Here is a 15,274-nt window from a genome sequence, read left to right on the forward strand (position 1 = left end):
GTGAGGACTATGAATTATTAGAATTTATAGGGTATTCTATGGAGGAAGGGGAGTCCAGATTCTATAACATATTTCTGTGAAAGCATTTCTGGTAAGATATCTACAGATGTTATGAATATAGAGACCTGAATTCCAAAACCTACTGTAATTGTGGTGACATCTTTTATCATTCTAATTACATATTCATTTCTATACTTAATTTTACATTAATAATTTTGTATTTTTTTTCTTGATCACAATCCCCTAACATGTCTAAGCTTCAGGTCCATGAAGGATCCACATCTGGGCATGGAAGTTTTATACACATTTTTGGCCTATATTCTATACAGTATATACATAAGAATAGAGTAGCTGGATTACATGATATGCTCTATTTGGTTTTAATAGATATTACTAAATAGGGTTCAAAATTGGTTGCACCCATTTCCAGTCTCATGGGCAGTGGTTGATAGCTCCCTTTGCTCACATCTTGGCCAATAGTTGGTATTTTAATGGGCTGCTATACTATCAAACCATGATTTTAATTTGTGTTTCTCTGATAACTGAAGAAGTTGAGCATCTTTTTGTGTGCTTATTGACTATTTGAATATCAGCTGTTGTGAAGTGTTTGTGTATGCTTTGGGCCCATTTTTATTGCCAGTCTTTTCCTTATTGATTTGTAGGAGTTCTTGAATAATATGGTTATATCTTTGTTTGTTACAAACATATTTTCTCACTCAGTGCTTCTTCACATTTTTAAAGGTGCCTTTTAATTCACAGAAATTCCTAATTCTAATGACTTGTTGATCTTTCCTTAATAGTTAGTACCTCTTGTTTGCCATTAATGAAATAATTATCTATATGAAGGTTATGAACACATTCTCTTATATTATCACCAGTAAGTATTACTGATTTCTCTTTATCATTTATATCTATAATCTACCTGAATCATTTTATATTTCATGAGTAGTGTAATCTAGAGGTCAAGTTGCAAGTTTGTCTTCTAAAGAGCTTGCATATCTCTTTCTAGTTTATTCTAAGGTTTTTTATGTATGTAATAACAATCATATTATATATTACATATATAAATATATAATTTATATATTACAAATATAAAAATGTTTAATAAATTTTATTTTCTAAGTGTTTAAAGAATCTACTTTATTTCTGTGTGTTGACTTGTACTGGCAACCTTGCTGTATTCATTATTTATTCTAACCATATATCTGAGTTTCTAGTAGATTGCCTACATAAAAAATAATTGGTCTGTGAATAAAATTAAATTTCCTTTTTCAATACTTAAAATTTTACTTTATTTTCCTATACCATTGCAGTGACCAAGATATCCAGTAAAATGGTGAAAAAAGATGTATAGTGGGAATAATTGCCTTGCTTGCAATCTCAGAGTTAAATTTTTCAGTAATCTACCATTTGTATGATGTCATTTATTTGTTTTAGATATTCTTTTGCAGTTGCAATTTATCAGGTTAAGTGTGTTCCCTTCTATTTCTAGTCTGCTTGCAGATGTACACCCATGGCTGATTCATGTCAATGTATGGCTAAAACCACTACAATATTGTAAAGTATTAGCCTCCAATTAAAATAAATAAATTTTAAAAAATAGCTTCCTAAAACAAGTCAGAAATTTTTCTCTCTTTTCTTTCCTTATTATTCTCAGAGAGTTTGGTGTTAATTTGGCATTAGTTCATTACTAAAAGTTTTGCAATTGATGTTAGCAAGATGGTGATCTAGGAAGCTCCAGGCCTGTCTCCATGGAAACAACAACAACAAAAAATTAGCAACTGACTAGAATAACTTTGTAGGATCTCTAGAACCCTAAGTTCTACAACAACCAAGCAAACACTCATCAAAAAAAGCCGTATTCAAACAGTAGAAAATTTTTGGCACTCTTACTTGCCCTGTCCCCACTCCCTTCTTTGTACAATGTGACATGGTTGGGAGAAAGTAGTCTAATTCCTAGTTTCTTCCCTTGAGCCAGTAAGAGCATTGGAGAACATCTTTACAATGTTTTAACCTGTCTGTGGGCTGTCTGAAGTACTGGATTATGTCTTGTATTACTTAGAGTTCAAATGGGGGAAAGGTGGCATAGTTTGAATCTCAAGCTGGTAAAAAGTGCAGAAAATAGTGGTGGGTGTCATGGTGTATAAACACTAAGTGGACTGCTGACCTGTGGATGTTTGGGACAGGAAGTTATGAGCAGAGTAAGCTAATAAAAACATTTAATGTGTGACAAAGAAGATAAGGCAAAACTGTTTTAGAAATTAAGCTATTAAAGGCATATATACAGAGGCAATTGAAATACATAGACACACATGCACACACACACACACACACACACACACACACACACACTCCTAAGCAGTATGTATACCCAGAAAAGAGATGAGAAGACCTTATCTTTTTTTTTCCCATCACCCAGAACACATCCTACTATCAATAATTAGTGAAGGCATTTTCTAATAATCTGAAAAGACTGGAAGAGTTGGTTGTTTTTTCAAATGTCAAATTATCAACAAAAGATTACAAGGCATAGAAAGAAATAATAACAGATGGTCCATTCAAAAAAAAAAAAAAAAAACAAATGTTCAGAATCCATCCCTGAAGAAGCACAGGCACTGGAATTACTAGGCAAAGCCTTTAAAACAACTGTCTTAAATATATTCGTAGAATTAACAAAAAACAAGGACAAATAACTAAAGGAAATCAAGGAAAAAAATTATGAACAAAAGGAAAATGTCAACAGAGATGTAAGTTTTAAAAAAAGAACCAAACAGAAATTCTGGAGCTGAAAAATATAATAATTGAGTTGAAAACTTTACAAAAAAGGTTTAAGAGTAGATTCAAACAAAAGATGAGAGAATTAACAAACTTGAAGAGAGGACATTTGAAATTATTGAGTTTGAGGAGTGAATAAAAGAAGAAAAGTAAATAGAATTTAAGGAACTTATAGGAAATCATCAAGCAGAAAATCATACATTATAGGAGTCCTAGATGAAGAGAATATGGGGCACAGCGATAATAATGGGTAGAAAGATAATTGAATAAGGGGAAGAGGAATAATTCAAATTTACCAAATTAAAAAAAAAAAAGACATGGATCTACAAATCCAAGAATCTGAAGCAACATCAAGAGGACAAAAAGAATAAATTGAGAGACCCATAATGAGACATTATAATAAAACTGTCAAGAGGCAAAGACAGAGAATTATGAAAGCAGCAAGAAAAACTATGTCACATACAATCCTCAACAAGATTGACAGCTGATTTCTCTACTTTGGAGAAAATAAATTCTCACTTTTATGGTCAAATGATTTTTTACAAGAAGCCAAGATGATTCAATAAAGGAAAAATCAGTGTTTCTGACAAATGATATTGGGAAAAACTGTATAGCAACATGCAAAATAATGAAGTTGGAAAAATTGTATGAAAATTAACTCAAAATGGATGAAAGACCTATATGTAAGAGCTAAAACTATAAAACTCTTAGAAAAAACATAAGAGGAAGTTTCATGGCATTGAATTTGACAATGATATTGGGCATTGGATTTGGAAATGACAACAAAAGCACAGACAAAGAAGAAAAATTAGATAAATTGAACTTTATCAAAATTTAAAACTTTCATATATCAAAGGACACTATCAACAGAGCAAAAAAGCAGCTCATGGAAAGGGGAAAATATTTGCTAATTGCATATCTGATAAGGGACTAATATCCAGAATACATAAATAATCCTTACAACTCAACAAACAAAAGTTAAACAACCTACTTGATAAATGGGAAAATGACTTGATTTTTTTAATATAAATTTATTTATTTTAATTAGAGGTTAATTACTTCACAATATTGTATTGGTGTTGCCATACATCAGCATGAATCCGCCACAGGTATACACATGTTCCTCATCTTGAACCCCCCTCTCTCCTCCCTTTCCGTACCATCCCTCTGGGTTGTCTCAGTGCAACAGCCCCAAGTATTCAGTATCATGCATAGAACCTGGACTGGTCCAAAAGGATTCAAAAAGGCACTTTTTTTCAAAGAAGACATACAGATGGCCACAGTGTTAGTTTTAATGCTGTAATTTTGTATGAATCTATACATTTCATGTAAATTTTCCCATTAAAGTTGTCCTTCACATCCTGTAAATAATGTTATTATCAGCTTCAATAGCATCTCATTTATCATTCTTGATATTGAATAATTATGCCTCCTCTCCCTATCTCTCTCAATTTCTCTTTCTCTATATATATATCAATTCATTCTTACCAGTTTTTAAATTTCATAACTCTTTTCAGATAACCAACTTTTGGCTAGGTTTCTCCTCATTAACTCTGCTTAATTTCATCTCTTTCAGCTGTTTTCTTTTTTATCATTTCTTCTGAAATTTTAATTTTATTTAAAGCTGAGCACCGAAGAATTGATGTTTTTGAACTGTGGTGTTGGAGAAGACTCTTGAGAGTTCCTTGGACTGCAAGGAGATCCAGCCAGTCCATTCTAAAGGAGATCAGCCGTGGGTGTTCTTTAGAAAGAATGATGCTAAAGCTGAAACTCCAGTACTTTGGCCACCTCATGCGAAGAGCTGACTCACTGGAAAAGACTCTGATGCTGGGAGGGATTGGGGGCAGGAGAAGGGGATGACAGAGGATGAGATGGCTGGATGGACGTGAGTTTGAGTGAACTCTGGGAGATGGTGATGGACAGGGAGGCCTGGCGTGCTGCGATTCATGGGGTCGCAAGGAGTCAGACACGACTGAGCGACTGAACTGGGCTGAACTGATTACTAAGTTCTTGATCAGCAATTTTCATTGTTTCCTATCTTCTAATATATAGATTTAAGAACATATATTTTTCTATAAGAATAGCATTAGATGCATACCACAAGTTTTTGAAATTATGTAAATACATCATCATTTATCCAAACTATATTTTAATTTCTGTTGTTTGGTCTGTGATAGATGTTCTTTAGAATTATGTAGCCTATTTTTAAATATTTGGAAAGTTTCTAGTCATTTATGTTATAGATTTCTAGCTTAATTACACTATGACAGCCTATTAAAAAGTAGAGGCATCCACTGGGATGACCCTGAGGGATGGGATGGGGAGGGATGTGGGAGGGAGGGTGAGGATGGGGAACACATGTACACCCATAGCTGATTCATGTGAATGTATGCAAAAGCCACCACGATATTGTAAAGTAATTAGCCTCCAATTAAAATAAAATAAAATAAAAAGCACCAACCCTGAGGCCAGTCAGCCCTGAGTTCCAATCTCATGTCTGTGAGGACCTTGGGGGTGATTACAGCTGATGAGCCTGTTTCCTCAGCTGTAGTAAGGATAATAAAACCTCCTTTGGGAGTTTTGGTAGTTGAGTGACGGCGAGAATGCAATGGAAATTTCTTGCCTAGGGCAGCACATGAACGCAGGGATGGAGGGTGGTGTCTGGAGTGTAGGATTTCTGGGTCTAGACAAGATACCCATGATGAAGCCAGATATTGGGATCTGAAGTGTGTGCGCGTGCTCAGTCATGTCCGACTCTTTCCAACCCCATGGACTGTAGCCCACCAAGCTCCTCTGTTCATGGAATTTTCCAGGCAGGAGGAACACAAATCACAGCAGTGATGGGGAAAACACGGCCCTGGCAGTCAGAAGATGCTGAGCCCAGCTGCAGAGTATAACAGCACACAACAGAGTACACGGCACACAAAATGGTCCTTTAAAAATAGGTCACTAGTAGCATGCAAGTTACCTCCTCAGAAGCCAAACTTATGTGAGAAAAACTCCACCTTTCTTTCTTTTCTGATGACAAACATGATATCTGTGTCAACTGTGGACTGTGTGGAAAATATAAGTATTTAAAGTAGAAAATAACAACAATTCTGCTTTCTACAAAAAATTGTCAATATTTTGGTGTATTTCTTAGTCTTTTCTATTTAAATATGCAAATAGATGTGAAAGTACATTTACATATGTTTATGAGATTATCCAGTCTTATATCCTGATTTTTTTTCCCACTTACCTCCTAAGTGTTTCACCATATCATGAAAACCTTTTGTGTAGATTCTTCATCCTATATTATTATAGTAAATTTACTTATACATTCCCTAACATTTTAACACTAAGATTGCTTTATGTTCCACATTGTAAAAATTGCTGTGATAAACATCATTCTCATACTAAAAAAAAAAAAAAAGAGGCATCACTTTACTGACAAATGTCTGTATAGTCAAAGCTATGGTTTTTCCAGCAGTCATGTGCGGGTGTGGACTTTAAAGAAGGCTGAGCACTGAAGACTTAATGTTTTGAAAATTGTGGTGTTTGAGAAGACTCTTGAGAGTTCCTTGGATGCAAGGAGATCAAACCAGTCCATCCTAAAGGAAATCAATCCTGAGTATTCATTGGAAGGACTGATGCTGAAGCTGAAGCTCCTATACTTTGGCCACCTGATGGGAAGAGCCGACTCACTAGAAACCACCCTGATTCTGGGAAAGACTAAAGGTGGGAGAAGGGGCTCACAGAGGATGAGATGGTTGGATGGCATTACCAACTCAATGAACATGAGTTTGAGCAAACCCTAGGAGACAGTGAAGGACAGGATAGCCTGCTTTGCTACAGTCCATGGGGTTGCAAAGAGTTGGTTGGACATGACTCAGCAACTGAGCAACAACAAAATATCTGTGTGAGTGTGTGTGTGTGTGTGTGTGTGTGTGTGTGTGTGTGTGTGTGTGCATGCTCAGTCATGAGAAGTCTTTGCAGTCCTATGGACTGTAGCCTGCCTGGCTCCTCTATTTGTGGAATTTTCCAGACAAGAATACTGGAATGAGTTGTCATTTCCTACTCCAGGATATATCTATATTTCTCCTTAATTATTATTGTCTACACAATTCTGGGATGAGAGGTTTTTTTCCCCCTAGTGTGTTCATACCAGAAATAAATGAATTGATCTGTGAAAAATATTTAAACTAGTACCTGGAAAGTTATGTGTCATAGAAGTGTTTGTAGACTAAATTATCTTACATTATAAGGCTGTTCTTACTTACTGAAAGCTAGCTAGTTGACTTCTTTCGATAGTTTACAGTTTCAACAAAGTATATAACTTTTTAAAAATACAAAACTGACACAGGATACAGCATGCTTGGGGCTGGTGCATGGGGATCACCCACAGAGATGTTATGGGGAGGGAGGTGGGAGGGGGTTTCATGTTTGGGAACACATGTAAGAATTAAAGATTTTAAAATTTAAAAAAAAAAAAATAAAAAAAAAATAAATAAAACTGCTATAAATAAAAAAAAATAAATAAAAAAAAAAAATACAAAACAGAGTGGAAAACTGCCAGAAAATAAGCTATTTTTTTTGTTTTTGCCTTTGTTTTTAAAAGCAAATAACTAGTTGAGAAAGGGCTTCCCCAGTAGTACTAGTGGTAAAGAATCTGCCTGCCAAAGCAGGAGACATAAGAGATGCAGATCCCTGGGTTGGGAAAATCCCCTGGAGTAGGATGTGGCAACCCACTCTAGTATTCTTGCCTGGGGAATCTCATGGACAGAGGAGCCTGGTGGGCTACAGTCCATGGGGTCACAAAGAACTGGACATGACTGAAGCAACTTGTGAACTCACACACTAGTTGAGAAGAGGCAGGGATATGATCAATATATAAGGAGGGAAATAAATCACTAAGGCTTTATGGAATAGGTGATACTTGAACTAAACTTTGAAGCTTGGATAGGTTTTCAAGAAAAGGAGATGATAGGCAGGGACATATTATGTAGAGGAATAATTCGAATACAATTTTGAGACGATAAAATGATCTGAGAAACTGGAGAAATAACATGATTTGGCAGGAACATGAAGCATTGGTATGAAAGTAGATACAGAGAAAGCTGGAAAGATATTATGAAGTAATTTTGATACCAGGCAAAGGAATTTGCTCTTAATTAAATAGGCAAATGAAAGTCCTTCCATGACCTAAATATCTAACAGTAGGTGAACACTTTAGTAAATTATAGAATGTCAAATCAGTGAACCATTATTGAATCATTAGATTAGATAATTTGGAGATCATGTAGCAATATTCACAAGTTCTTAAAAGGAAACAAACGAACCAAACAGAATACAAAATTATATTTATGATTAGTAGTAGCTCTGAAAAGTTGTACATTCCTATCAATAAGGACTAGAGGAGAGTGTCATAAAATAAATTGTTTTTAGCAGTAATGATATTGTGAATTATATATTTTCCTCTTTGTTGTGTTTTGGCTTGTGCCACAAATAGAATAAAATAAAAAGTAATTGAAATCAGAGCTGTTCTTTAAGAGAATTAACTCAGCTTTGAGATGGCGAAATTAGTTGAGATAAATGAAGAACAATTAGGAACATAATGAGTTAGTTTAGAAGAGTGGTCATGAGAATTTGCACCACAGTGACACTAAGAAAGGTAGGTAAAAGGCTTTCAGTCTCAATAAAACTGAAGAGTTCAAGTCTATAGCAATCTGCACAGGTATAAGAAATAGGGGAATGAGTAAGGCAAGGGAGATAGCTAGTTAAAGCTGTTTCCCAAGGGTACATTTTTCAACAGAGTAGAGGCATAAGGCAGTTTATGAATGATCTGAGAAAGGCATAGTTGATAAAAGAATCTTGTTATTAGAGAAACATAGGAGCACACTTCCAAGGAGAGAAGAAAGAGAAAGCAAAAGACTAAAGATATAAAAGGTAATCTTAAAAACTGAAAAAATCAAAAATCATTTTGGTATTGAATAAGGCTGATAATAGTGATTAACTGTACAAATTAAGCTCATTTGCACCCATATTATAACATTTTTTCCCCTGGTGGCTCAGACGGTACAGCCTCTGTCTACAATGCGGGAGACCTGGGTTCTATCCCTGGGTCGGGAAGATTCCCTGGACAAGGAAATGGCAACCCACTTCAGTACTGTTGCTTAGAAAATCCCACGGATGGAGGAGCCTGGTGTCCATGGGGTCACAAAGAGTTGGACATGACTGAGCAACTTCACTTTTATAACATTTTTATGCATGTGTCATGTTTTAAGATTTTTTTTAATATGGGCCATTTATTCAATTTGTTATAATATTGCTTCTCCTTTTTATGTTTTGAGTTTTGGGCCACATGATGTGCGGATGTTAACTCCCCAACTCACACCTTCTGAATTGGAAGGTAAATTCTTAACCACTGGACCACCAGGGAAGTCCCTTGTGTCATGTTTTATAAGACTTTCCTATAGGAACTGCCTGGAATGTGAAGGCAAGTGGGCCTTAGAAAGCATCACTATGAACAAAGCTAGTGGAGGTGACAGAATTCCAGTTGAGCTATTTCAAATCCTGAAAGATGATGCTGTGAAAGTGCTGCACTCAATATGGCAGCAAATTTGGAAAACTCAGCAGTGGCCACAGGAATGGAAAAGCTCAGTTTTTATTCCAATCACAAAGAAAGGCAATGCCAAAGAATGCTCAAACTACTGCACAATTGCACTCATCTCACACACTAGTAAAGTAATGCTCAAAATTCTCCAAGTCAGGCTTCAGCAATATGTGAACCGTGAACTTCCTGATGTTCAAGCTGGTTTTAGAAAAGGAAGAGGAACCAGAGATCAAATTGCCAACATCCGCTGGATCATGGAAAAAGCAAGAGAGTTCCAGAAAAACATCTATTCCTGCTTTATTGACTATGCCAAAGCCTTTGACTGTGTGGATCACAATAAACTGTGGAAAATTCTGAAAGAGATGGTAATACCAGACCACCTAACCTGCTTCTCAGGAAGCAATAGTTAGAACTGGACATGGAACAACAGACTGGTTCCAAATATGAAAAGGAGTACGTCAAGACTGTATATTGTCACCCTGCTTATTTAACTTCTATGCAGAGTACATCATGAGAAACGCTGGACTGGAAGAAACCCAAGCTGGAAACAAGATTGCCGGGAGAAATATCAATAACCTCAGATATGCAGATGACATCACCCTTATGGCATAAAGTGAAGAGGAACTAAAAAGCCTCTTGATGAAAGTGAAAGTGGAAAGTGGAAAAAATTGGCTTAAAGCTCAACATTCAGGAAATGAAGATCATGGCATCCGGTCCCTTTACTTCATGGGAAATAGATGGGGAATCAGTGGAAACAGTGTCAGACTTCATTTTTGGGGTCTCCAAAATCAATGCAGATGGTGACTGCAGCCATGAAATTAAAAGACGCTTACTCCTTGGAAGAAAAGTTATGACCAACCTAGATAGCATATTCAAAAGCAGAGACATTACTTTGCCGACTAAGGTCCGTCTAGTCAAGGCTATGGTTTTTCCTGTAGTCATGTATGGATGTGAGAGTTGGACTGTGAAGAAGGCTGAGCACTGAAGAATTGATGCTTTGGAACTGTGGTGTTGGAGAAGACTCTTGAGAGTCCCTTGGACTGCAAGGAGATCAAACCAGTCCATTCTGAAGGAGAACAGCTCTGGGATTTCGCTGGAAGGAATGATGCTAAAGTTGAAACTCCAGTACTTCGGCCACCTCATGCGAAAAGTTGACTCATTGGAAAAGACTCTGATGCTGGGAGGGATTGGGAGCAGGAGGAGAAGGGGACGACAGAGGATGAGATGGCTGGATGGCATCACCGACTCGATGGACGTGAGTCTGAGTGAACTCCAGGAGTTGGTGATGGACAGAGAGGCCTGGCGTGCTTCAATTCATGGGGTCTCAAAGAGTCGGACACAACTGAGCAACTGAACTGAACTGAACTGATAGGATCTGCTTTCCCTTACCTACTTCTTTTCTAATATCATTCTCTATTATTTCCCAGGTTACTCCTCACTTACTCTATTGTAGCAACACTGACCTCCTGGTTATTCCACAAACACACCAAGTAATCTCTTACATCAGTGCTACTATATTTGCTTCTCATTTCCCTGGAATGCTCACCTCGGAGGTATATTTGTGGCTTAATTTTTTTTTCCTTCAGGTGTGTTCTCAAATGCCATCTTGTCTGAGAGGACTTCCCTAGTCACAGCTGGTTACTCTCTGACTTTATCCTGCTTAATTTCTATTCAAAACCAATACTACCATCTGTTACTATATTTGAAATTGTCTGTTTATGTGTTTAATGTCAGAGCTCAGTAGAAAGTAAGCCTCATGAAAGCAGTCTGCTTAGTGATCTATCGCTAGAATCTATGATAGTGCCTGCTTGGCATGTAGTAGATGACAAATAAATAGTTATTGCATGAATGAATGAAGTGCTTTCCATGACAATCCTGTGAGGTAAGTTGAACAAGTAATGATCTAAGTATCCAATGTTCCCATTTTATGAACAGAGAAACTGAGGTTAGAATGGGTAAGTGACTTGTCCAAAGTCAAGCAGTTTTCAAGTGAGAGCTGAGAGCAGAACAAATCCTTTGGCATACGTGTTGAATCCCTATACCAGCCGAACACAAAAGGAAGGCTTATCCTTGGAGATATCATGGAAATGGGAGCAAAAGAGCAGCAGGATGAAAAGATTTTAAAATATAGAGGAAGCAAATTGAGGAAATTCTTATTAAGTAGGAAGATAGTTTATCTGAGGCAACTGGAAAGTAAAATCATGAGAATGATTTTTGAAGAGAATGAGAAAGGCAATAGCAGAAAGCACAGCTAGAATAACTGAAGCTTAGAAAGAGTTGTAATTCAAGTAGCTTAAATAGAAATTGTTTGAAAAATGGTGAAATATCACTTAAAGAGGGAGGAGCCATCTTTTACCTGGAGCATGAGTACAATGGTCTTCTCTGATGGCTCAGCTGGTAAAGAATCCTCCTGCAATGCAGGAAGACACAGGAAACTCGGGTTTGATCCCTGGGTCTGTAAAATCCCCTGGAAGAGGAAAATGGCAACCCACTCCAATATTTTTACCTGGAGAATCCCATGGACAGAGGAGCTTGGTGAGCTATAGTCCAAAGGGTCACAAAGAGTCAGACATGACTGAACAACTAAAGCACACACATGGTCATGTTAAGAGAAGAAAATTGCATGCACTTTGGCATGAATTGAGGTAATTGTTCTAGAAACAGAAATACTAGTAAAGAAACATTCCTAAAGAGGAATGAGCAGAATTCAATGACTGATAAAATATATGGAGTAAATGACTAAAATTTCTGAGCCCACCCCAAAATATATGGTGTATGCTTTGAGAGAGGCAGGGAAGTTAGAAACAAACTATCACATGAATGCATTTATTCTTTGTCACACTTCTGAGAATAGAGCAGCATGCTGAATATTGAATTTATTTCTGAGATCACAGACCAAATTTTATACCATATAAAATAGAAGAGCCAAGTGGTAAAGCATTAGATATGGATACACTTCTTGGACAATTACATCAGAATAATTTTGTGTCTCTACTTTGTTTAAGGGGACATATTAGAGTATAAATTTTGGTTATATTAACTCAGCTTGATTCCTGGCATAGTGATTTTGAAACAGAAAATGAGATTACAATTCAGGTTTAATATTCACTAATGTTAGATTCACCTAATTAAAAGACAACAAAATATTTTATAATGGGGTATTATCTCAAGCAAAGTCTTTGATTATCTCTGACAAGAATTAATAGCAAACAAATAGAGTCTCACACACGCACAAATTTTGATACAATTATATATTTTTAGAACAGTTTAACAAATCTCTGGAACACTCATTTGCATTTATGTAATTTAAAGTGTCTTGTTATGACCATTTTTCCTAAATACTATACAAATGGAAGGGTTTCATTTATACTAATAAAGGTGACAGCACACTGTGCCTTGGAACTTATTTATATTTAACAGCTCAGCCTTATTATTATTATTTGTAATATCACCCATATGGAGGGGAGGTAACACATTCAGAAGACAGTAACTAATATATTCAATCAAAAATGTTTAAACCAATCATACACATATAATTTAGCTGCAGACAGAAATGGAGATAGGATATTAAAATATGCAAAGCACTAAACTAAAGCAAACAACTGAGCATATACAGAAGGTGTGTATTTTCCACATGCCAAGGTAACTGAGAAACCTAAGAGGAAGGTGACTATAGATTTGGCACTAGATAGAACAAGTAATTGGAGAAGGCAATGGCACCCCACTCCAGTACTCTTGCCTGGAAAATCCTAAGGGCGGAGGAGCCTGGTAGGCTGCAGTCCATGGGGTCGCTAAGAGTTGGATACAACTGAGCAAATTGACTTTCACTTTTCACTTTCATGCATTGGAGAAGGAAATGGCAACCCACTCCAGTGTTCTTGCCTGGAGAATCCCAGGGACGGGGGAGCCTGGTGGGCTGCCGTCTATGGGGTTGCACAGAGTCGGACACGACTGAAGCGACTTAGCAGCAGCAGCAGCAGCGGCAGCAGCAGCAGCAGAACAAGTAATTGGCTGAAAGCATTTTTGGCATGTGGTTCAGGAGTTGCAGAGAAAATCGGAAGTGGTGAGGGTAACTGTTCAGTCATCTTTATATGGAATTTAGTCAACGTAAAGAAGAATTGGAAATATTTCATAAAATGAACCTATCTGTGAACACATAGGACATTATCAGGATCCTATATGCCCTCATAATCCCTTCTAATCACAATCAGCACACTCCTCCAAGGGTAAAAACCTTGACATCTAACACTTGTGTGTTTCTATATGTGATATAAATGGAATCATGTACAATGAACTTTTGGGTTTTGATAGCTTACAGTGAACAATGTTAGATTCGTGATCTCCGAGGAAGATTAGCTTCGGGACCAGAGACCAGGCTTGACCACTCAGGGCTTTTGTGTGGCAGAAGTTTTATTACAATGAAAACAGACAGAGAAAGCTTCTGACATAGACATCAGAAGGGGATGGAGAGTGCCCCACTCACTAGTCTTTAGCAAGGGAATTATATACTTTTTAATTCAGTTCAGTCGCTCAGTCCTGTTCGACTCTTTGTGACCCCATGAATCGCAGCACGCCAGGCCTCCCTGTCCATCACCATCTCCCAGAGTTCACTCAAATTCATGTCCATTGAGTCGGTGATGCCATCCAGCCATCTCATCCTCTGTCATTCCCTTTTCCTCCTGCCCCCAATCCCTCCCAGCATCAGTGTGTGTGTGTTAGTCGCTCAGTCATGCCTGACTCTTTGCGAACCCATGGACTGCAACCCACCACGTTCCTCTGTCCATGAGATTTTCCAGGCAAGGATACTGGAGTGGGTTGCCATTTCCTTCTCCAGGGGATCTTCCCAACCCAGGGATCGAACCCGGGTCTTCTGCACTGCAGGCAAATTCTTTACCGACTGAGCTACAAGGGGAGCCCTCCCAGCATCAGGGTCTTTTCCAATGAGTCAACTCTTTTAATTAGTTATTACAATACATCAAAAGAATGTCTCAAGTTTGTGAAAACTTTACCAGACCCACTCCCACAATTTACATTTTAGGATAACAGGATTAGAATTTAACAATAGATCCTCCTACCAGACCCACTCCTATAATCTACATTCTAAAATATCAGGGTTAGTCAGAAGGTTTTCAGGAAGGAGAAACTGTCCTCAAGCAGGATACATTGTTTTTACATAATCCCTAGTACAGAGTTTAAACTGAGTTGTTTGTTATGTAATCATCAGTTCCAGGTTTAAAGGAAAAAAAAAAAAACAAAAAACAAAAAACGTTTTATGTGACTAAGACTAAGGAATGCAGAGGGAAAAAAAAAAAAAGTTTGTCCTTTCCTCCTTGAGAATTCCAGACCCCTATCGCCTCAGGGACCCCCAGACTTCTTATCAACCTGCCTACTCTCAGTTTCTGCTTTCCACTCAAAATTTTGTATATGCGACTTGTACATACTGTTGTATGCGGTTGTAATTTATTCCCATTGCTCTACAGAACTGCTGTGTGACTATACTATGTTCTACTGTTAATGAGCATGTGGGTTGTTATAGTCTGGAATAACTATGAAGAGAGTTACTATGAACATTTTAGTACATATCTTTTAGTCAATATGTGTGCTTATTTCTGTTGGATATACCTGGGAGTCTATTTGCTAGGTCTTGGGTGTGCATTTAGTCAATTTTAGTAGTTACTGACAAATAATTTTCTTAAATGGTTGTATCTGTTTCACTCCTACTAGCACTACTGCTACTGCTAAGTCGCTTCAGTCGTGTCCAACTCTGTGCAACCCCATAGACGGCAGCCCACCAGGCTCCCCCGTCCCTGGATTCTCCAGGCAAGAACACTGGAGTGGGCTGCCATTTCCTTCTCCAATGTATGAAAGTGAAAAGTGAAAGTGAAGTCGCTCAGTCGTGTCCAACTC

Source organism: Capricornis sumatraensis, chromosome X (genome assembly GCF_032405125.1).
Source record: "Capricornis sumatraensis isolate serow.1 chromosome X, serow.2, whole genome shotgun sequence".
NCBI lineage: Eukaryota > Metazoa > Chordata > Mammalia > Artiodactyla > Bovidae > Capricornis > Capricornis sumatraensis.